At 43.6% G+C, this 22,107-nt stretch overlaps 1 pseudogene; it reads left to right on the top strand.

Annotated features, from left to right (window-relative positions):
• The window catches only part of LOC147698515 (uncharacterized), a 39,721-nt pseudogene extending 26,071 nt beyond the window's left edge, over window positions 1–13,650 (top strand).
• The last annotated feature ends 8,457 nt before the right edge of the window (window positions 13,651–22,107 follow it).

The following is a 22,107-nucleotide window of genomic DNA, read 5'->3' on the forward strand; positions in this document are numbered from 1 at the left end:
CTTTGGCAAACCCAATATAGCCTCCTTAATCTCCTCATCTCTCAGGTCAGCATCAAGAAACTCTCTATCCTCCCTATTTAAAACCTTGCCCGGAATATTCTGTAGGTAGTCCGATATTTCCCCCCTGTCCCGTACTTGTTCTTCCTTGTATAGCTTGCTGTAAAACTCCCTAAATACCTCTGCTATACCCTTCTCATCCGTGATTAAACGCCCAGTGTTGTCTTTTATTTCTTTAATCTCTCCCTTAGCCACCCTTTGTCTTGTACGTGCTGCTAAGGTATGTCCTATCTTTTCACTAAATTCGTAGCACCTTTCTCTCTGTGTATCATATAATCTAGCAGCCTTAATTGCCACCCCTTCTACAGCCTCTGCTCTTGCTATCGTTACTTCCAAAACCCGCTCATTGTATTCGCACTGATCTAATGTGGCTTGTTCCAATCTTGCTTCCGCTATTCTCAGGGCATTATTTACCCGTTCACCCTCTATTTTTTCCTTCCTTCGTTTGGCGATAGAGTAGCTCAAAGTTTCGCCTCTTACCCCTGCCTTAAATGTGTCCCAGTCATTCCCAATGGTGGTGCTCCCCCTATTAATGTCCCAAAAATCCCTAATCCACAAGTGCATATGTGTAATATAGTCGTCATCTTTCAATAATCCCCTTTCAAATGTCCATGATCCTGTCACTCTCTTGAACCCGCTTCCTTCTATAGTTAACTTTAGGGGATTATGATCTGACAATATCCTTGGCATCCTATCTATCGCTGAAGTACCTAATAGTGTCCTAGATACAAAAAAATAATCTAATCTAACGCATTTCCGATGCGGAGCAGAAAAAAATGTATAGCCAGGATCAGAAGGTTTCTTGGCCCCCCACACATCCGTCAATGCGTTATTTCTGGCTAGATTCTGAATTGCCCTACATACCCTCTTTTTCCTCCCCTGGTATTGTCCCATAGAATCTAGTCCCAATCCCCTAGCCCCATCAATATTAAAATCTCCTGCCAAGATAGCTCTTGGTGCCCACGCAGGTAGTTCGATGTCTAGAAATTCAAACAGCTCTGGATCATCATCTGTCGACCCATAGATAGAGCCTATAGTGACCCATTCTTCCCCTATGAAGCACTCGATCAAGGCACATCTCCCCCACTGGTCCTCGAATTTCTTCCTCGTTCTTATATTTGAGTGTTTTGTCAGGATAGCAACCCCTCTAATTCTGGCCCCCTGTTTGGAGTTAGCTAGTAACCTAAATCCCATTTGCTCCAACAAAAATGACCTATTCCCTTCGACATGTGTTTCCTGTAAGCAAAAAAAATCCGCCCCGGTGTTTTTCAGTAATAGAGATACCCGCTGCCTTTTTGTTCTATCGTTCAGCCCGCATACATTCATCGTCACGATTTTAATGTTTGTGCTCATAGGAAAATTTTCAGATCTTCCAGCATTCTGAACTGTCCATCTCTTAGCCCTACTCCTATACCCCAGTGACCTGCGCAGCTCTTATTTTTGTTACGTATCCTTGTTTTCATCAATTTCTTTGTTTTCCCCCACTGTGAATTGAAATCTAGTTTCCCTTCTTTGCCCACAACCTGCCCGTACCCCCCTGTCTCTCTCTTTCTGGTGCTCCCCCCCCCTATCCCTCCCCCCCGACCCCCCTTTCCACAGGCAACTAGGTCAATCCTGACCTACGTATGACTGGTTCCCAACCCCCTTGAGTGATGCTGTACCCTCCCCTCTCCCTACATTTATGCTCCTTTATTAGCCACGAATACAAAAGAAAATAGTATAACTTTTAAATATGTCCACACAAGCCCCTTCTAAGTGTTCCTTGCCCCCTACATTGTGTCTCCCCAGAGCCATTCCCTCTGTGTATATACAGAATACTATGGTCCATCACCGCATTGTGTCCTTTCCAATCTAGTCAGTTAGTATCTCTTCCTTTGTTATCTAATTCTGTTTTCTTCTATTTTCTATTTTCTCTTTTTTCACTTAGTTCAGTCAAAAAGCTCTGTGCTTTAATTTCCGAGAAAAACATTCTAGTACGCCCCTCTAGTATTACTTTCAGCCTTGCAGGGAACAGGAGGTAGGCCTCACATCCAACTTTTTGAAACGGATCTATCATTTGTCGTAATCTCCATCTCCTCTCCACCGTAGCGTGACAAAAGTCCGGTCGAGCGAAGAAGGAATTTCCTTTAAAGGCCCGGTGATCTTGTGGCCTAGCCTTGTCCATAATCTCCTGTCTGGCCAGAAAATTCCCAATGTATATGAGCATAGCTCTTGGTCTCTCATTCTGAGGAGCGCCATATGATTTCTTCATTGTCAGAGGAAATCTGTGGGCCCGTTGTACCTCAACGTCCCAATTCCAGGCTGTGATCTCCGGAAATGATTCTTTTAACAAGGTGACCACAAAGGCCCTGGGGTTCTGTTCCTCGACCCCCTCTGGAATCCCCAGTAACCTAATATTATTCCTCCTCTGCCTGTTTTCCGCATCTTCTGCCTTCCATTGTAAATCCTCGTTGAATTTTTCCTGCGCCGACTTGAACTCCTTCCACTGAGAGACTTCGTCCTCCAATTGGCCTGTTCTTTCCTCCACTTCTGCCATACGGCCAGCCATCTCCGCATACATCTTGTTTACTTTGCTCAGTGACCTCTCAATTTTCTTGCTTGCTCTCTTCGCCCTCTCGGCTTCAGCTCTACCTTCTCCCTCCATTTGCCTAAGAGTATTGTAAAGCATCTCTATTGTAGGGCCCTGTCCTTGTGTCTGCGGGCCTGAAGAGCCATTATTATGCTGGGACCTACTCCCTCCTTCGTCGTGGTATAGCTTAGAGGTTGCGGAGTAATCCCAGACCAGTTTACTAGGCCTCTCGCTATGCCTAGGGCTAGACCTTCTTTGCTGTTTCCTAGTGGTTTGTTGTTTCTTTCTTACAACCGTTTGCCTCTGAGTACTGTCATCCAGGGAAGATTGGGTCAGGCCCGTCTCGGACTCAGGGTCCGACTCAGTGTCCAGTTCCGAAGTAGATACTTCCGTTTCTTCAAGGCTCGCATCCGAATCATCTGTTTGGGTCTCAGGGGGTATTCCCTTGTTTTTGTGTACGCCCGAGGTCTCATCTGTTTCGTCGGTCTCATCATTCACTGAGTAAAAAATGTCTTCCCCTGGGGTCCCTAGTAGCGGGCCTGGCAATAGACCTGCTGCTCCTGCTAGAACTGGAGCATTGAGCCCCCCTGAAAGCGCAGACGCATCTCTTGAATGTTCCTTACTTTTGTTCAAGTTTGAGCCTCTTGCAATGGCATTGGCGTTGACACTTTTCCCCATAGTCTTATCAGCACTATTGTCTACCCCGCCCCTCTTATCCACTGCTGGTATGCCTTGAGGTCCTGGACATAAAGGGTCGACCAGTGTGAGTGCTTCTGTCACGCTTTGACTGGCGGTGATTTCCGAGACACTATTACCCTCATTGTGGGGCGGACGGTTAGTAGTAGCCTTTTCTACTGGTGCCCCTGCCCCTGCCCCTATCACACTCACTTCGGGGCAGATCGCAGGGCAGCCATTACTCTGGTTGCTGCTGCTGCTCTGGTTGATAGTTCCACTAACGTTGCTGTTACCATTCTCCTTGGCGCTGTCCTTTTCCCCCCCCCCCTCAAATGCTCCAGATGTATCGCCTGCTTTGTTTCCCTCGGGTGTTGCCATGTTTTCTAGTACTAATGATGTAGGTCTTCCCCCCCCCAGTTCTGCACTTACTGCATTTCCGCTTGCTGCACCTACATTGTCCTCAGCACTGTCTTTTATTTCCCCCTCCATTGCTCCAGATGTATCGCCTGAGTTATTCCCCTCGAGTGCTGCCATGTTCTCCATGTTCTCCAGTCCTGCTTCCCCGCTTACTGCACATACCTCCAATACGGCGCTGGTCACAGTTAACAGCTCTCCCGGGCCCAGCTCTGTAACTCCTGCCGGCCTTTGTTCCTCTGTATGAGTCTTGTCTTCCACCGGTGCTCCCACTCCTTCGACTTGTTCTGACTCTGCCACTGCTTTCACTGCGTCTCCTGAAACTGGAGCTGAAGCTGGTTCTCGTGGCGGCGGCGTCATGGTGTCCTCAGCATCAGCCTGTACTCGCCCTCTGCTACGATCCATCGAAGCCTCTCTGCTGTTATTCCCCCCACCGAAGGATTCCGCCAAGGTAGGCTGTCTTAGCCCCCCTCTGCTGACTCTGGGGGTGATTTCTTTTGCTGCCATCTCCGCTCTTAATGCTTTCTTTTCCGCTCGTCCAATGCTTGCTGCCGCTGCCATTGCCCGGCGCTCAGCCTTCTGCTCTGCTTTAAGACCGGCCTCGCGCTCCTTCTCCTTTCGCCTCAGCTCTCTCTTTTTTGCGGCTGAATCCATGTCTGCTTCCAAGTCCGGTTTCTTGGACCTGGCAACCTGATTCCTCGTTGCAATCTGTGAGGGCATCCTTTCCAGACTGCTCTGCTCTCGTGCTCCGTATATCGGTCTTTTAATGTTTTTCGCCGCCTCTTCAAGCCCCAGGAGTAAAGCTATGCCCTTTACCAGCCGGGTCACTAACTCTACGCGATGAAAAATCCTTTGCTTCAGCATTAACCATTTTAGTGTAATGCCTCCGTGTTTCCTCTCCTTTAGCTGCATGGACGTATGTAACTACGTCTTTTCTGCTCGCATCTATTTTCTTAAACTGGAGATAGGAGAGAGGAGAGATATCAGCCTCTCACTCAGCGGATCGGTCCGCGGCCATCTTGCCTCCTGCAGGAATCCCTTCCTTTTTGTTTCTCTTTTGCTTCTGGTATCAAAAGTGTAACTAGTATTAAAAATCTTGCACTTTAGAAAATGTGTTTTTCATTTCATATATTTTATTTACCTTTAAGATGCTGTTTTCATTTGTGGTCCTCTTTTTCTTGCTGGCCTTTGTGTTTGTTGGCTTCTTTAGATGTGGAGTTTGGTTTTCTTAAAAGATTACTTTGAGTTTCTAAAAAAAAAGGAAATTAGAAATGTAAATGTTTTATTTGCTTTCTGCTGCATTTAGCTGGACTTTGATTAGTAAATTACACCTTACATTTTTCCGTCACTTTTCTTACTGCTGTTTCTTTCTGGAGTGGGAAGAGTTAATTTTACCCTTACTCTATTCATTATTTACCTTACTATTGCATCTTCCTGGAGTGGGAATAAGAAATTATACCCTTACACTATTCGTCACTTTCCCTACTGATGCAACTTCCTGGAGTGGGAATAGTAAATTATACCCTTACACTATCCATCACTTTCCTTACTGTTGCACCTTCCTGGAGTGGGAATAGTAAATTATTCCCTTATACTATCCATCACTTTCCTTACTGATGCACCTTTCTGGAGTGGGAATAGTAAAATATACCCTTACAGTATCCATCACTTTCCCTACTGATGCACCTTTCTGGAGTGGGAATAGTAAATTATACCTTTACACTATCCATCACTTTTCCTACTGCTGCACCTTCCTGGAGTGGGAATAGTAAATTATACCCTTATACTATCCATCACTTTCCCTACTGCTGCACCTTTCTGGAGTGGGAATAGTAAATTATTCCCTTACACTATCCATCACTTTCCCTACTGATGCACCTTTCTGGAGTGGGAATAGTAAATTATACCCTTACTTTATCTATCACTTTCCCTACTGCTGCACCTTTCTGGAGTGGGAAATGTATATTATTCCTTTACACTATCCATCACTTTCTTTAATGCTGCAACTTTCTGGAGTTGGAATAGTGCATTTTACCATTACACTATCCATAATTTAGCATATTTCTTTATCATTCAAATGTTTCTCTTTTGCTTCTGGTATCAAAAGTGTAAATAGTTTTAAAATGTTTGCATTTTACAAAATGTGTTTCTCGTTTCATGTATTTTATTTACCTTTAATATTGCAGTTTTTATTTGTGGATATTCTTTTTCTTGCTGGATTTTGTGTTTGTTGGATTTCTTAGATGTGGAGTTTGGTTTTCTTAAAAGATGGCTTTGAGTTTCTAAAAAAAAGAAAATAAGAAATGTAAATGTTTTATTTTCTTTCTGCTGCACTTAGCTGGAATTTCATTAGTAAATTACACTTTACATTTTTCCTTCACTTTTCCTACTGCTGCACATTCTTGGAGTGGGAATTTTAAATTATACCCTTATATTATCCATCACTTTCATTACTGCTGCACCTTCCTGGAGCGGGAATAGTTAATTATACCCTTACACTATCCATCACTTTCCTTACTGATGCACCTATCATTTTCCCTACTGCTGCACCTTCCTGGAGTGGGAATAGTAAATTATACCCTTATACTATCCATCACTTTCCTTACTGCTGCACCTTTTTGGAGTGGGAATAGTTAATTTTACCCTCACACTATTCATTACTTACCTTACTGTTGCACCTTCCTGGAGTGAGAATTGTAAATTTTAACCCTTACATAATCCTTCACTTTCCCTACTGATATACCTTCCTGGATTTGGACTTGTAAATTATATCCTTTTTCTATCTCTCACTTTTTCTGCTGTTGCATCTTCTTGGAGTTGGAATAGTAATGTATTATGCTGTTTAACGAGGAGGGTCATGTACATTCATTAAGCACTATTAAAAAACGTTTTATAAAAAATTGGTTTACATGTGTAATTTGATTTACCTTTTGAGTCTGCTCTTTTTTCGTTCAATTTATCACAGGTGAGTTGGGTTTTGAGTTTCTGAATTCTTTTCTGGAAACTTTTTTGAGAGTAAGAAAAAAGAAAAATGTTTGCTTATGTTTTTTATTGTAAATAGTGTTTATTTTTTAATTTAACATGTTAGCATTTCTTGGTATACGTTTTTATAAAATGTACTGGTTTTAAAAGAAATTAAATGATACATAGACTTTGTCCTACGTTTTTATTCTGATGTTGTTATTTCCGTTACAATAGTAATTATGCGACAGCATGTTTTATTTTTCATGAACGATTTTCGTGTGACATATATATTTATTTAAATATGGCTTGTTTTGTTCTTGAAAATTTTTGCAATTGATTTTAAAAAGTAGAGTATTAATTTTAAGTGCTTTGAAAAGTTTATACTATATATTAACATTTTTAAATAATGAAAGATTATGTGGTAATTTAATTTATTTGAAACATTATGAATGTTTCAAATTAGGTATTTACTTTGCTGTGAATATTTACGTTCTTTATTAAAACGTGTTTTGGTAAACAGGAAAAATTAAATTTTCAATAATCTGTAAATTAAATATATTTCGGATTTAATTATTAAGTCGTTTCTAATTTAGTTACTATTATTTTAGCTTTGCTCTATGTTTAAACTTACTCATTTATTTTGAGAAATATATCGTATAGTCACATAATGCTCTTCAAGGTTCAGTAGGTCAGAGGGTCAGGTTCAGGCGTCTGCTCACTCTGCTAGTTGATAATCAACTGATTTCAAAATGGTGTCTGCTTCATTTTTATATGTTTGTGTTACTGTCTTCTTATTTTTTGAGACAACGTGCGTTGTAACGAGCGTTTAATTTAGAATATTTTAATGTGGAAACTTGTAATTTAAATATTGGAAGTAAAAAGTGTTTCTTTTCGGTGTAAAAAGCGTTTTTGCGTCTATTTTGATTTCAATGTTGTGGTGTTTTGTTTGTTGAAATAGTTGCAGGACTATTTTTATCATCCCTATCCAAAATGGCAGCTATTTATTTGGTATGTGTTTGTGAATTGGAAAAGTTAAATTAAAATATTTATTTATTAGAAGTGTTATGATAGTAAATCGAGTACTTTTTAAAGATTATAAGTAATTTTAATATGTAAAGAGTCTTACTTTAAATACTGGATTATTTAATTCATTGTTCGAGTACTATGTTTGGTTTATTTGATTTTAATACGTTTAATTTCCCGATATCTTTTAATATATTTTCTAAAGCAATATGTTTTTTATTTCTCTTTGGTTGCATTTCGGTAGAATTAAGTTTTAATATAATATTTTATTTAATTAATTAAATATTTACGTAAATTAATATTCGAGTATTAAATTTAATACTCGAATATTATTTTTAATACTCGAGTACTAATATTGTAAATAAATACTCGTTATTCGTCAATTTAATGGTAGATTTTTTTACTACATTTTAATACACTTCCCCACCCAAAACCCCTATTTTCCCTGCATCCCGAGCCAGAATTTATTGTACAATTTTTAAAAATATATTATTTTTTACACAAAATGCATTGTGATGGTATGCATATTCGTCATTTTACCGTTGGGTTTTTTGACTACATTTTAATACACTTCCCCACCCAAAACCCCTATTTTCCCTGCATCCCGTGCCAGAATTTATTGTACTACTTTAAAAAATATATTATTTTTTAACATAATTGCGTTGTAATGGTATGCTTTATATTGGTTTTCGTTGTAATAGTACTTTACTATTACTTTTATATTTTCGCGTTGTAATAGCATACGTTGTAAAAACATGCGTTGTAAAAGTATTTGCGTTCTAATAGTTGCGTTGTAATAGTATGCGTTGTAATAGCATGCGTTGTAATGTCATACATCCCATGGGAAGGGCGTTCCAAGCCTTCGCCGCTCCCGTGACAAAGCTTCTACCCCTCCAGCGCACCTTCCTGATGCGAGCTGTTTTGACCAACACCCTGCTGGCCGACCTGAGTTGTCTACCGGGTCTGTACCATTGGAAGCACTCCTGAAGGAACCCCAGGCCCTGACAGTGCAGTGCCTTGAAGACAATGCACAGAGATTTAAACAGTATCCGCTTCCACACCGGGAGCAAGTGCAGCTTCTCCAGCTCCCTGGTGACTGATTAATATTTAGGCAAACCCCCTATAAGGCGGGCCGACGCGTTTCGAAGGACCTGGGGTTTATTAAGCAGTCTCTGTTGGGCCTCGAGGAGAAGACTGTTACAATAATCGAGGCGGGAGAGCACAAGTGCAGTCACCACCGTCTTTCTGCTCCCACCAGGTAGGAAGGGGAGATTTGTCCTGATGATTTTCAGGGTCCAATGAATGGAAGACGTAATTGCCTTAACGTGAGGTTTGAAGGAGAGTTGGTTATCTATATTAACTCCTAAGTTCTTCACCTTAGAAGCGGGAGACGGAGGAGATCCCATGTCATCCGACCACCACTTTGGGCTCCAGATGTTAGTATTGGGCCCAAAGATCAACACCTCCGTCTTAGCGGAATTCAACTTTAGGCAACTTTTTGCCATCCATGAACTAACTGCTGCCATGCAGTCCTGAAACCTGGCCGCCACACCCAGCTCTTTCCCAGGGACCATCAAGACCACAATCTGGGTATCGTCAGCCTAAGATGTTAACTCGAACCCGAAGGAACGGATCACCGGGGCAAGGGGGAAACATAGATGTTAAACAAAGTGGGGCTTAGGGAGGATCCTTGAGGGACCCCCCCTGGGAGTTCAAAAGATCTTGACTCGAAATCTCCCATCGCCACCACTTGCACCCGATCTTTGAGGAAGGCTTTCAGGATACTCAGTGCTAGACCCTGGACCCTGCAGTCCTCTAACCGGTCCACAAAAACAGTATGGTGGACCGTATCGAAGGCCGCGGACAGATCCAGGAGGACCAGCACCGCCTGACCCCCATCGTCAAGTGCCTTCCTGATCTCCTCTGTAGACTTGATCAGGGCGGTCTCTGTACTGTGTCCTTCCCTAAACCCATGCTGGGCTGGGTCCAGCCCCTGTGAGGTGCGCAGAAAAGCACAAAGCAGAAAGTTCATGGCCTTCTCAACAAGTTTGGCCGGCAACGGCAATCTGGCAATGGGCCTATAGCTATTAGGATCTGCAATATCCAATGAGGGCTTCTTAAGCAGTGGAGCGATCGAGGCCCGCTTCCACTCCATGGGAAAGTCACCCTTTTCAAACATCAAATTAAAAAGGTGAGCAAGGGTGTCAGCTATTGGGAAGGCTGCCAGCTTCGCCACTGACGCTGGGCAGGGATCATAAGGAGATCCCGACTTGGTTGCGAGCAGTAGTTTAGCAATGTCTTCGGAGCTAACTGGCTAGAACGCCAGGAATTTGGTCTCCGATGGATTGGCAGGGGGAGCCCTATGTGACCCCTCCGAGAGGCTCTGAGCTACCTGCGGTTCAAGTGATGTAAAAATGGCTTGTACCTTGCTCTGGAAGAAATTGGCCAAGGACTCACAGAGATCGATGCTTGGAGGCACGATCCCCGGTTTGGGAGTAGTCAAACTGGCCACTGTATCGAAAAGTTCTCTCGCTGAATTCTTGGCTTTCTCTATACGGTCTGTGAAATAGCTACTCTTGGCTTTCCTAATACTATCTTTGTAAGCTCTTTGGCTGACTTTCAATCTCTCTTTATCCAATTCCTTATAATTAAGTCGCCAAATACGCTCTAACTTCTTGCAGGCTGCTTTGGCTTCTCTGAGCTCGTCCGATAACCAAGGAGCCCATGGAACAACTCGGGTGGGCCGACAAATCTTGGGAGGGGCCAGCGTGGGACAGGCCCGATCAATCCAGTCCATGTACTCAGCAGCCGCTTTGTTCACATCCGCTGGTAATACTATCCTAGAGGCCATCAGCAATTCCTCCAAGGCAGTACCGTCTAAATTTTTCCACGCCCTACACATCCTGGTTGATTTCCCATCATGTGATGCCTTCTGCAGCGGGGGGCTGAGAATGGTAAACAGCACCCCCGCATGATCAGTCCAAGTCACTGGTTCAGTTTTAGAGAACCTGAGGTCGGGATTATTCGAGAAAATCCCGTCTAGTGTGTGCCCAGCGCGATGCGTTGCCCCTGTGACCATTTGAGTCAGTCCGGCCCCATGCATTACCTCCGCTAAGGCTAGCGTATCAGTGTCAGTGCCCTCTTCCAAATAAAAGTTAAAGTCCCCCAGGACCGAAAAGGAATTGACACACAGGGCTTCCTCTAAAATACTGCCCAGTGTATCAAGGAAGAGGGGCTTTGTCCCGGGCGGTCTGTACAGGAGGCAGCCCTTGAAGGATTGATGGTTGGACAGCAACAGCTTGAACCCCAGGGCCTCACAGGCTTCAGAGGTCACTGGCTGGAATGTTCCTTGAATGGAGGCATGAAAAATAATCGCCAGGCCTCCTCCCCTCTTCCCTGGCCTATCCAGGACAAAGTTCAGGTAATTAGGTGGGGTGGCCTTCACTAGATCTGGGCCGGATGCTGCATCCGTCCAGGTCTCGGTAATAAACGCTATTTTGATATTCCTGTCTAGAATCATCTCGGTGCACTCAATGCTGTGCTTTACCAGAGATCTGGCGTTTATGAGTAGACAGTTCGTGTTGTGATACCCCCGTCTCTCTTTGAAGGAAGGGGTGGAGGAACAGGCCCTGACTCGACTACAGAGGAACACCGGGAGATCCAGCTGGCATGATCAACACCAACGCGGGTCTGTCTGCAACTCTATGTCTGGCTTCAGTATCATGCAGCTCGTTTCCCCACTTCCCCCCCTCATATGCAGCAACTGCGCTCGATTGTATACTCGCCTCAGCTGAGAGCCTGTGTGTTGTTGGCCAGGGGTAGTGGGGCTGGGCGCGGGTCCGGCGCTGACGGGCGCAGACGGGCTTGCCTTTGGCACGCCTTCAGTGCGCCGCCGGCGAGCCCGCTGCGCCCGCCTGCTGTGCGGGCGAGACCCTGTAGTCATTATAAAGGGGCGGGAGGAGGGTGGGAGGCTGCGACAACTAGTCCGCAGACCTTCCCCTACCTCCAATATGGCGGTTCCCTGAGCCCCCTTCCGCGTCAGCGCCTAATCGGCTGCGCGGAGGGTCAGGAGGTGGTATAAGATCGGTGAGTATCACCGGAGCAACCAGCCAGCTTGTGCGATTTAATTAGAGGCAAGCGCTATTTAAAATCAGCAGAGTACACAAAGTAAAAAGTCAAATTCTAAAAATAAGGACACAGCTTTGCACCCTAATCCCCCGGCTTTCCGCCTCAGGGGAGCACCAAGATTGATTGGTAGTCTTGCCACAGAAGCCCAGGAATCTGCAAGCCATTGAAACTTGAAAGAAGTCTACAACATGAGAAGGAAACTCTCCAGCAGATATAGCAAGCCAGAAAGACCTGTTAAAGGCAAAGCTAGGAAGACAATCCTGGGTAACGAAGGCCAGTAACAAAGCTGGGTGGAGCACTTTGAAGAACTGTTGAACCAGCCCATGCAGCAGTCTCCACTTGACATACAGCCAGCTAACAAGGACTTGCCAATCAATTACAGGAGACTAACCAAGAAAGAAATACGGCAAACCATCAAACATCTGAGAAATGGGAAGGCGGCAGGACCCGACAACATTCCAGCCGAGGCACTGAAGGCGCACATTGAAACATCAGGAAGCATGCTCTACCCCATGTTTGGAAGGATCTGGGAAGAGGAAAGGTGCTGTCAGACTGAAAGGATGGATATCTCATCAGGATCCCCAAGAAAGGTGACCTGAATAACTGTGCAAACTACAGAGGGATAATTCTTCCATATATCCCAGCAAATTATTCAACAGAGTCACCCTAAACAGAATGAAGGAACAAGTTGACGCTCAGTTGAAAGATCAGCAAGCTGGCTTCCACAAAGATTGATCCTGTGCAGACTAGATTGCAACACTGTGTGTCTTCATTGAGCAGTCGATAGAATAGGACTCCCCCCATTATGTCAACTTCATCGACTAAGCGAAGGCATTCAACAGCATGGACAGAGAGACCCTTTCAAATCTCCTCCACCATTATGGTGTGCCAGATAAAATCATCAGGACTTCTTACGAGAGAATGGCCTGCAAGATTGTCAATGGTGGAACTCACAGAAGCATTCCAAGTGAGGACCGGAGTTCACCAGTGTTGTTTGCTCTCGCCTTTTCTCTTCCTGCTGGCCATAGACTGAATTATGAAGATACCCACAGCAAGGAGAAGAAATGGGATCCAGTAAACTTCTTGGACACAGCTCAATGACCTTGACTTTGCAGATGACCTGGACCTAATCTCCTATACTCATCCGCAGATGCAAGAGAAGACCGACAAGGTGGCAGGCACATCAGCACAACTTGGCCTCCGTATTGACAGGGGAAAAACCATGATCCTGAAGTCTAACACCACCAGCACCACTGCAGTCACTTTTGGAAGAGGTTGAGGCTTTCACCTACGCGGACAGTGTCATAGACAAGAAGGGCGGCACAGATGCTGATGTAAAGTCAAGAATCAGCACATCAAGGGCTCCCTACATGCAGCTAAATAAGATCTGGAGCTCCAGGGACCTAACGCTGCAAACCAAGATCACGCTTTTTAACACCAATGTAAAATCAATTCTTCTGTTTGGAGAAGAAACTTGGAGGACACCAGTGATCACCATCAAGTAAGTGCAGACCTTCATCAACACCTGCCTGAGGAAAATCCTCCAAATCCGCTGGCCAAACACCATCAGCAACAACAACCATTGGCAGCACACTTTCCAACTCCCTGCTCATCAAGAAATCATGAAAAGACGTTGGGTCTGGAAAGGTCACACCCTCCGCAAGCCCGCATAAAACACCACTAGGCAAGCCCTGACCTGGAACCCTCAAGGGAAAAGGAAAGGGGGAAGGCCAAGAATTTTCTGGTGCCAAGGCCTCGAGGCTGACTGCAAGGAGATGGGTTACACCCAGAGTCACATTGAAAGAAAATCCCAGGACTGAGGTGGCTGGAGAGTCCTAGTTGATGGCCTATACCCCAGGAGGGGTAGTAAGCATAAGTAAGAAAGCAAGCACCTCGGAAGTGACAAGCATGGGTCTCTAAATTGCTCAAGACCTACCAAATCTCATGGTGCCACCATGTGTCACACAGTATTGACTTTCTTCACATGGTCAGTCAGTGATGTCACATGGTGGAACACAAGTTGAGCTGGAGACTTCTGCATTGTGTGTGTTTCAGACTAGTGTTGAGGCTCTGCCAATATGTCCATTGTGGCATTTTGATACGTCTCAGGATATCAGTGGCAGCCTCAGAAGCCGTTCTTTTTGAGGGAAAAAATTAGGTGGGGCTCTCAGGTAGTGCTTGGAAGAAAATCCCCAACTGGTCAAGAAGTAAAGGGGTTAAGTCCCTGCCTCTCTCCAACCCCCACCTCCTTCAATGCTCCTCCACCTCTACTCACACAATGATAATGATTTCAAATATCGGAGGTCTGTTGTTCCTATAAAAAATTTAGGCTATGACAAAATAGAGAGGGTCAAAATGTTATGTGGCTTGCGGCAGCAAAACTCTTCGTCTTACTATGTTTTCTGCTGTCTGCATATACTTTTAAATGGTCTCAGCTGCATATCAGCTTTATGGAAAAGCCAGCAGTTTATCATTCCTCAAACTCTATGAATCTCTGCCACTGAAGGTACATTTCTAAGAATATCAATGTGTCCTTGATGCAGCTGTCATCCTTCATCCATCTTACAAGCCAGGATATGGGAATCTTTAAAATGTGTAAAAAATATCATTTCTGTCAGAGCACATTTTGCAATGGTATGAAAAGTGAATGTTCAGAAACTTTTCTGAAAATACAAAGAAATGTTTCATATTTCCAGAAACAATTGACTGCTAAATATTTTAAGAAACATATTTTGATGAAATATTTTGTTGACAAAAATACATGTGCGGGGTTCTTCTCCTCCACAACCTTTTATTATGATTGTTTCCAAAATTGAAGGAAATACAAGAGTCACAACATTTGTGTATGTTTTTACAGATTTTCACATAGATTGAGGACACTGCTCTTCAAAGGGAACATGTACCACCAGTATCTCATCATGCCCTGTCAATTACTACAGTTCTTTTTGATCAGAGGCTTAGGATTCTGCCCTTTATGGGCCTCATTTATGAAAAGTGTTGAAAACTGCGATGAAACACATATCAGTTCAAACTCCTTGCGTCACCATGGATGCTCCATATTTATAAGATGGCACTCCGTGTTGCAAAGATTGACCAGCTACGTCAGGAATCCTGATGTATTTGGTGGCGCAGTAATTACACACTGCTGGAGTGTGTTGCAAAACAGACACAACTCCAGCAATACGTCATTACACATGGGTGAGTCCCATGTAAAAGGGCATGCATCAGTCCTTGCAGCAGGTGTAAGGATTTGACACGCATAGAAGTGGCACAGTGAAATCTCATAGATTTCACTGCGCCACTTCTACAAGCCTTTTTTATATGGGGGAACACCCACCCTGTATACATTATACCTGACACAGGTATAATGTAGTGCAGGGGTTTACAAAGTGACGCATCTGCTTATATGCATCACTTTGTATATATGGCGCAGTGTGATACATTGTTTACGCCACTGCAGCATCACAAAAGTGATGCAATGATAGCGTTAGGGTTCATAAATAAGGCCCTATGGATTTACTTTTTTTCTATTCTGGGGAGGAGGAAGGGTTGCCTATTCAATGGAGAGTCACCTGAAGAAGAACAATGAATATAGATGAGAAACGTTTCCTATTCCTTCAGGGCTCTCCATTGATAATCATAAACTTTGAATAGACTAGCAAGCCCATCCAAAACATCATAGAGTGAAACAAAAAGAAATGTCTGCTATGCCCTAAGATATTACTAAATAAAGCTTGTCCTACCTGGGCATCTGCTCTAGAAGTGCAATCCAGACTCTTGTGAATGTGTGGACTGTACACCATGTTAACTTCGTACCAATCTGTGGTATGGGACTGTTTCTCAATAATACCAGGGTCGCGACGGAGTTTTTTCGTTATGCTCAACTGAGACACGCGCTGCTTTCGGCCTCTCCGCCGGACGGCGTCATTCCTGAGAGCTCCCCTCTGAAGGACAGGATACTAGATGGGCACATGCCGGACAGCGCAATCTCCCTCTCCTATAAAAAATTGATCAATGTGCGCACAGACCTCCTCCTTAGTTTGAGGAACCAGTGGGTGGCGGATGGTCTTGAGCTGGACGATGAGGATTGGCAGAGTGCAGTTTCCTCCCCTAAGGAGGTTGCCATTTCTTCCCGTCTTCGCCTCGTGCAGTTTAAGATCCTGCACCGGGTGTATATGACTGGACCCCGACTAATGCGCATGGGATTCTCGCCTGACGGTCTCTGCCGTAGGGGCTGCGGAGCTCTTGCCACTTTTTTGCACATCCTATGGGAATGCCCAGTAATCGCCTCCTACTGGAGGAGAGTTCACCGAGTTATGGAGGAGGTGACTGGCGTGGCTGCCCGCGCGGAATCCCGTAGATGCCTTCTGAACGTATGGGAGCCTTCCGATCACAATGTAGCGCAGACTAGATGGGTTACCCTTGGGAACATGGTGGCTAAGAGGGATATAGCCCAGAAATGGGGCGCGTCCGCAGCCCCCCTGCTGGTACAGTGGAAAGCCAACATGGACTGGTGCATGTTCCGGGAGAAAACAGTCTATGTGGCCAGAGGGAGACCTCGAACTTGGACTAAAATTTGGGGAGCATGGAATGAGTACAGGGGAGATGTGTGCTTGCCGCCTGAATCAGTCAGCCTGCATGATAATGTGTCTCCCTAGCCTGTGACGCCAACTGAGCTCTATTATACTATATTCTCCTGTTTACCCTCCCCCCCTCCTCCTTCCCATTCTGGTAACTTATCCTTGATGAACATTTCCCTGCCTTCCTCCCCTACCCATCCCTGACACCCAGCATCACACTTCCCCCATTGCCACTTTCGCGCCCTCGGGCGCCCTTTTGTTGTACTACATCTTAATATAAGATTAACCTTCGATGATTATGTCTAAATTGTTTGACACTAATTTTCTCCTGCTACCCATGCTGCCTTGCCTCCGGGATGTCAGGCTGAATAGCTGTGTGTTCTGATTTCAATAAAGGTTTTAAAAAATTAAAAAAAAAAAAAAATAATACGAGGGTCACAGCTTTTCCAAATTAGAATGCACCTTGGGTTTACCCATTAAGGATCTATTTGCTTTCTGATAACAAAATACTATCCAAGAAACAATCCAAATGGAAATGGGCTGCTTTGAAATGGACAAACCTTTATGAAGAGGCCCATAGGCTTCAGACCTGCTATTGTCTTTTGGGCAAGAACATCCTTTAGCTCATCTCTCAAGCCCTGATAAAAAAGAGCAGCTCTCTTTTCTTCGGGCCAAGAGGTTTCAGCCAGCAGTCTATTAAAATGAGACAGATAAGAAATAAGATCTCTGTTCCCTTGTCTTAACTGCAATAATTCCCTGTCTGCAGATAAAGTCACAGTTCGTCTATCAAACACCTTTTCAAATTCCTCTACAAAGCGTCTCCAGTTATATAATAAAGCACTATCTTGTCTGACTAATGGAACCGCCCAGTTAGCGGCATCTCCAGACAGATAGGATATAAGGAACGCAATCCTGGATTGAGGAGTAGGAAAAGCTGTTGGTCTGCAGGAATAATGTAACTCAATTTGGGTTAAAAAGGTTTGCACTTTAGAAGGATCTCCAGAAAAGCGTCCTGGTGAAGCTAAGGGAATTTGCGATGGTACAGTAACTGAAATATTAGTGGACGCCTTAATACCGGTATCCTGAACCTCATCAGGAAGTGGTGTACTCTGAAGTTGAATATTTTCCACCTTTTCGGCCAATAACGCTGTTGCATTCATGGTTTCATTTAAATCAGCTTGCATTTTTACTATTACCGCCATCAAATCATCTAAGGTGGCCATTATAGCAACTCAGACAGATCGGGAGGAAAAAAATTAGTGGGCTCACTATTCTGTCAGATGAAGTCTTCCTCAGGATCTGTCGAGTCGATATAAGGGCCCACCTCTCGATACCTCCACTTCTGATTGTATTAAATACACAGAATATTGAAGTGATCAAGCGGGGGGAAAAGGGTGTTGGGAAAGGAACTGAGGGGAGGGAGATCTGAAAAGGAAAAGTTAGTGCTGCAAGTTTTTTCCTAATGATACCTGAAAACTCTTCAGCAAATAAAAAGCAATGATAAACTCTCAAAACTAAAGACTATTTAGACAATTCCTCAAAAGTCATCAAAACCAAGTTTAACCGTGAATTGGTATTCTCAGGCTCAATAGCCTTTAAACAATAAGAAAACTCTATGACACTTTGTGCATTGTAAATTCCCTTTTACATCAGTACTATCTCTTTGCGCAATTGTAAACATCAGTATTATCTCTTTATGCAATTGTAAATATTCTTATTTACACCAATACTAATTCTTTGCACAATATAAATATTCTCTTTTCTTGTATTAATTCTTTGCACCTTGTACATATCCTCTTGGCGTTTCAAATAACTACAGCAAAATAAATTCTTTTGCCTCTTCACATTGAAATCACTGCAAAATTAGTTGTTCTAAAACATTCCAAAGAACACATTAGAAAAATATTCCAAAGAACACATTATTCCTCAAAAGCAAAGGTTTAACATTCTATTCCTTTTACATAAATAGCGCCAACCTTTTACATGAAATAATTAGGCTGATCCTACCTATAGAGTACGACCTACTCTATACATTGGGAAAAAGGGGCGTGGCTGCTGGAACTCCTAAATCCACAAAGAACTGCTACTCCAAACTTCTTTTCAGAAACCTTCACCTCTAAACGCCAATCCAAAACGATCCTCTTGCTGGCGCCTGCTCGAACTCTGCAAAAGATCCAAAAAACCCTCCAAAGCTCTTCTTCCAAGTAAGAGCCACTGGAGGAAGCTGCTGCACCATAGAAATCCCCAGAATAGTGAGCAAAGGGGTCTGGGCGTGGTCGCGTACATTGACGTGATCCCGCCCGGTGATTTTGCCTTACACGCGTTCATTGGAAATGCCTACGCATCTCGCGGATGCGACCGCTTGCCAAATACCACGCATCTCGCGGACGCGTTAAAGCCGCTTGCCGTTTCTCACGCATCTCGCGGACGCGTTGAGGTTGCCAAACCTCACGCATCTCGCGGACATGTGTAGAATGCCAAATCTCACTCATTAGGCGGACAAGGGGGACTTACAGAGAACATAAGGAGTACATTACATCATAATGGACAATTAAACCACCATCTCCTTGAGGGAAAGCCATGCACTTTACCACACAAGTGCCGTGGACATGGCACGTGGCGTGGGGCGGGCCCTAGACCGCAAGCCGCACTAATAATCCTGAAAGTACCTCCCCCTCCCAAGAGCGGTCTAGGGCCCGGCTTTGAAGGATGGAGGAGGTGGAATCTGCATAACAATTGAGGGGCATGAATATGTTCAGCCGGTTCCCAAGAATCATTCTCGGAACCGTAACCTTTCCAAGAAACCAGATACCATAGTTTTGTACCCCTATGTTTAGAATCCAATATTTTCCGCACCTCATATTCCCAATTGCCCTGAATCAGGATCGGTGCTGGTCTGGGAGTTACATCTTGTCTAGCTGGTTTTAACAAAGAGGTATGAAATACAGGATGGATCCGCAATTTCCGGGAAGTTGCAGTTTATATGTCACTGGATTCACTTGACGGATTATTGAATATGGACCGATGAATTTGGGGCGAAACATGGTCTTGTGTTTAAACTGTAAGTTCTTTGTGGATAACCACACCTTATCTCCAGAAACATACACTGGTCCTGCTCGATAGTGTTTATCATACTGCTGTTTGTATTTCTCTTTACTTTGTAGCAATCGTTTGTGAATTTTCCGATGGATGGTCTGCATGAGTTGTACTGTCTCTTGAACTGCAGGTGCATTACTCTCTTCTTTGGGCAAAGTTAAAGGAATTGTCTTTGGTAGATATCCATAAAGAGCTTCAAAAGGAGAAGATCCTGTGGATGAATGAGGTGATGAGTTATAAGCTATTTCAGCAAACCACAGTAAATCTAACCAAGATTCTTTGGAATCTGTTACATAACATCTCAAATATTGTTTCAAGGTTTGGTTTAATCGCTCGGTTTGACCATCCGTTTGTGGATGATGACTGGTTGACATATTTGACGTAATCTGTAGACACTGACACCATTGTTGCCAAAACTTGGATGAAAGCTGAGAACCTCGGTCCGATATCAGTACTGAAGGTAGACCATGCAGCCGCACGATATTCTTTAGAAAGATTTGTGCCAATTGTCCTGCAGTAGGCAATCGTTTACAAGCTATGAAATGTGCATACTTCGTCAAACTGTCTACAACTACTAAGATGACTGAATGTTGATTGTTCTGCGGGAGATTTGTAATAAAGTCTAAGGAGATATGTTCCCAAGGTCTGGTTGGTGTTGGTAGCACTTGTAACAAACCTTTTGGTTTACTATGATCCGTTTTAAATCTTGCACAAGTTTCACAATTTTGAGCCATTTGAGTTACATCTTTCTGTAGAGTTGGCCACCAGAATATTCTTTGTATGTTTTCTACAGTCTTTTTTGGACCAGGATGTCCTGCCATTGGATGGGAGTGTAACCAACTGAAAACAGTTCTTTGTAATTCCTCGGTAGGGAGGTAAATCTGTTTTCCATGAAATGGTATTCCCTCTTTGATAGTTTGATTCTCCTCTTTATTCTCCCATTTTTTCCATTGAGAAGGAGAGAAGTTTTCATGAATTTTGTCTAAGAATTGATCAGCTGATAACAAACAAAGTACTTTATCTGGGTCTATAATTGCTTGTGGAGCTCCTTCAAACCTGTGCAAAGAAGAGTCTTTTCTAGAAAGAGCATCTGCTTTTTTATTGTCTTGTCCTGGACGATAAGTTACTACGAAATCGTATTCTGCAAAGAACATCATCCACCTTAGCTGTCTTGGTGTCAACATTCTGGCTGAACTCATGAATTGCAGATTTCTATGATCCGTATATACAGTTACTGTGAATTTTGCTCCCATTATATAGTGTCTCCATTCTTTGAATGCTTCTAGAATAGCAAGTAGTTCTTTTTCTGCGATGATATAGTTCTGTTCAGCTGAGTTCAATTTCCGAGACATATATGCCACCGGGTGCATTTGGCCAGTTTTAGGGTGTCTTTGAGAAAGAATAGCTGCAATTGCCACATCTGAAGCATCTGCTTCAATTATGAAAGGTTCATTAACATCTGGATGCATTAAAATTGGGGCTGCTGTAAAAGCTTTCTTAAGTTTCTGAAATGCATCATTAGCCTCGGAAGACCATTCAAACTTTACCTTCTTTCTCAGCAATCTAGTGATAGGAGCTACCACTGCAGAAAAGTGATCAATAAATCGACGATAAAAGTTTGCAAAACCCAAAAAACATTGTACATCACGAACTGAATTTGGGATAGGCCATTCAGCTACTGCTTGAATTTTTCGATCAGTCATTTTCATTCCCGTTGGTGTGAGTAACACTCCTAAAAATTCTACTTCAAACACATGAAAGTCACATTTCGTTAGTTTACAATACAAATTATGTGTTTGTAGAGTCTTTAGAACTTGTTTTACATGACCTTCATGTTCTTCCACAGAGTTTGACTAGATTAAAATATCGTCTATATAGACAATAACAAACAGATCTAAAAATTCTCGTAGAACATCATTGAGAAAGAATTGGAAGGCTGCTGGGGCGTTACAAAGGCCAAATGGCATTACCAAGTATTCAAACAGACCATATTGGGTTTTAAATGCAGTCTTCCACTCGTCTCCCTGCCTGATTCGTACCAAATGATAAGCCCCTCTAAGATCAAGTTTGGTATAAATCACTGCTGTTTTGACTTGATCCAAAAGGACAGGGATTAATGGCAACTGGTATTTATTCTTTTTTTTTTTTAAACTCTTTATTCGTGACTGTTTCAGGATGACATACATTTCTGTTCAATTGCACCTCATATCACTCAGCAGTCTTTTCCATTTTCTTAACCATTAATTGTGGGGGTATAACATTTCAGATGTGAGTCCCTTATCATAACATTCCCAGAGTGCATCCCAAGTATGTGTTTCAAACACCATAATCATGGTTTTCATTATTGGCAAACCCCAACTGTCCCCCCATCCCCGCCCGCCCCCCCTGTCTCCTGGCTGGTCCCTCTCCTACACTCGATATCCCGGGCCAAGGTGGCTCTGTCTATCTGGAATTTGTGTAAGGTCCTAGGTCTGGTCTAACCCCCGTGAGTTGCCCCAGTGCTTGTGAGCCTCAGCCCCCCCTGCCATCTGTGTATGTTCATCCCACCGGGTCTCCCGGGCTGTCCAGGTCTGTCTCTTCCAATTCTATTAGCATTTGGTC

Source organism: Lissotriton vulgaris, chromosome 8 (genome assembly GCF_964263255.1).
Source record: "Lissotriton vulgaris chromosome 8, aLisVul1.2, whole genome shotgun sequence".
Taxonomy (NCBI): Eukaryota; Metazoa; Chordata; class Amphibia; order Caudata; family Salamandridae; genus Lissotriton; species Lissotriton vulgaris.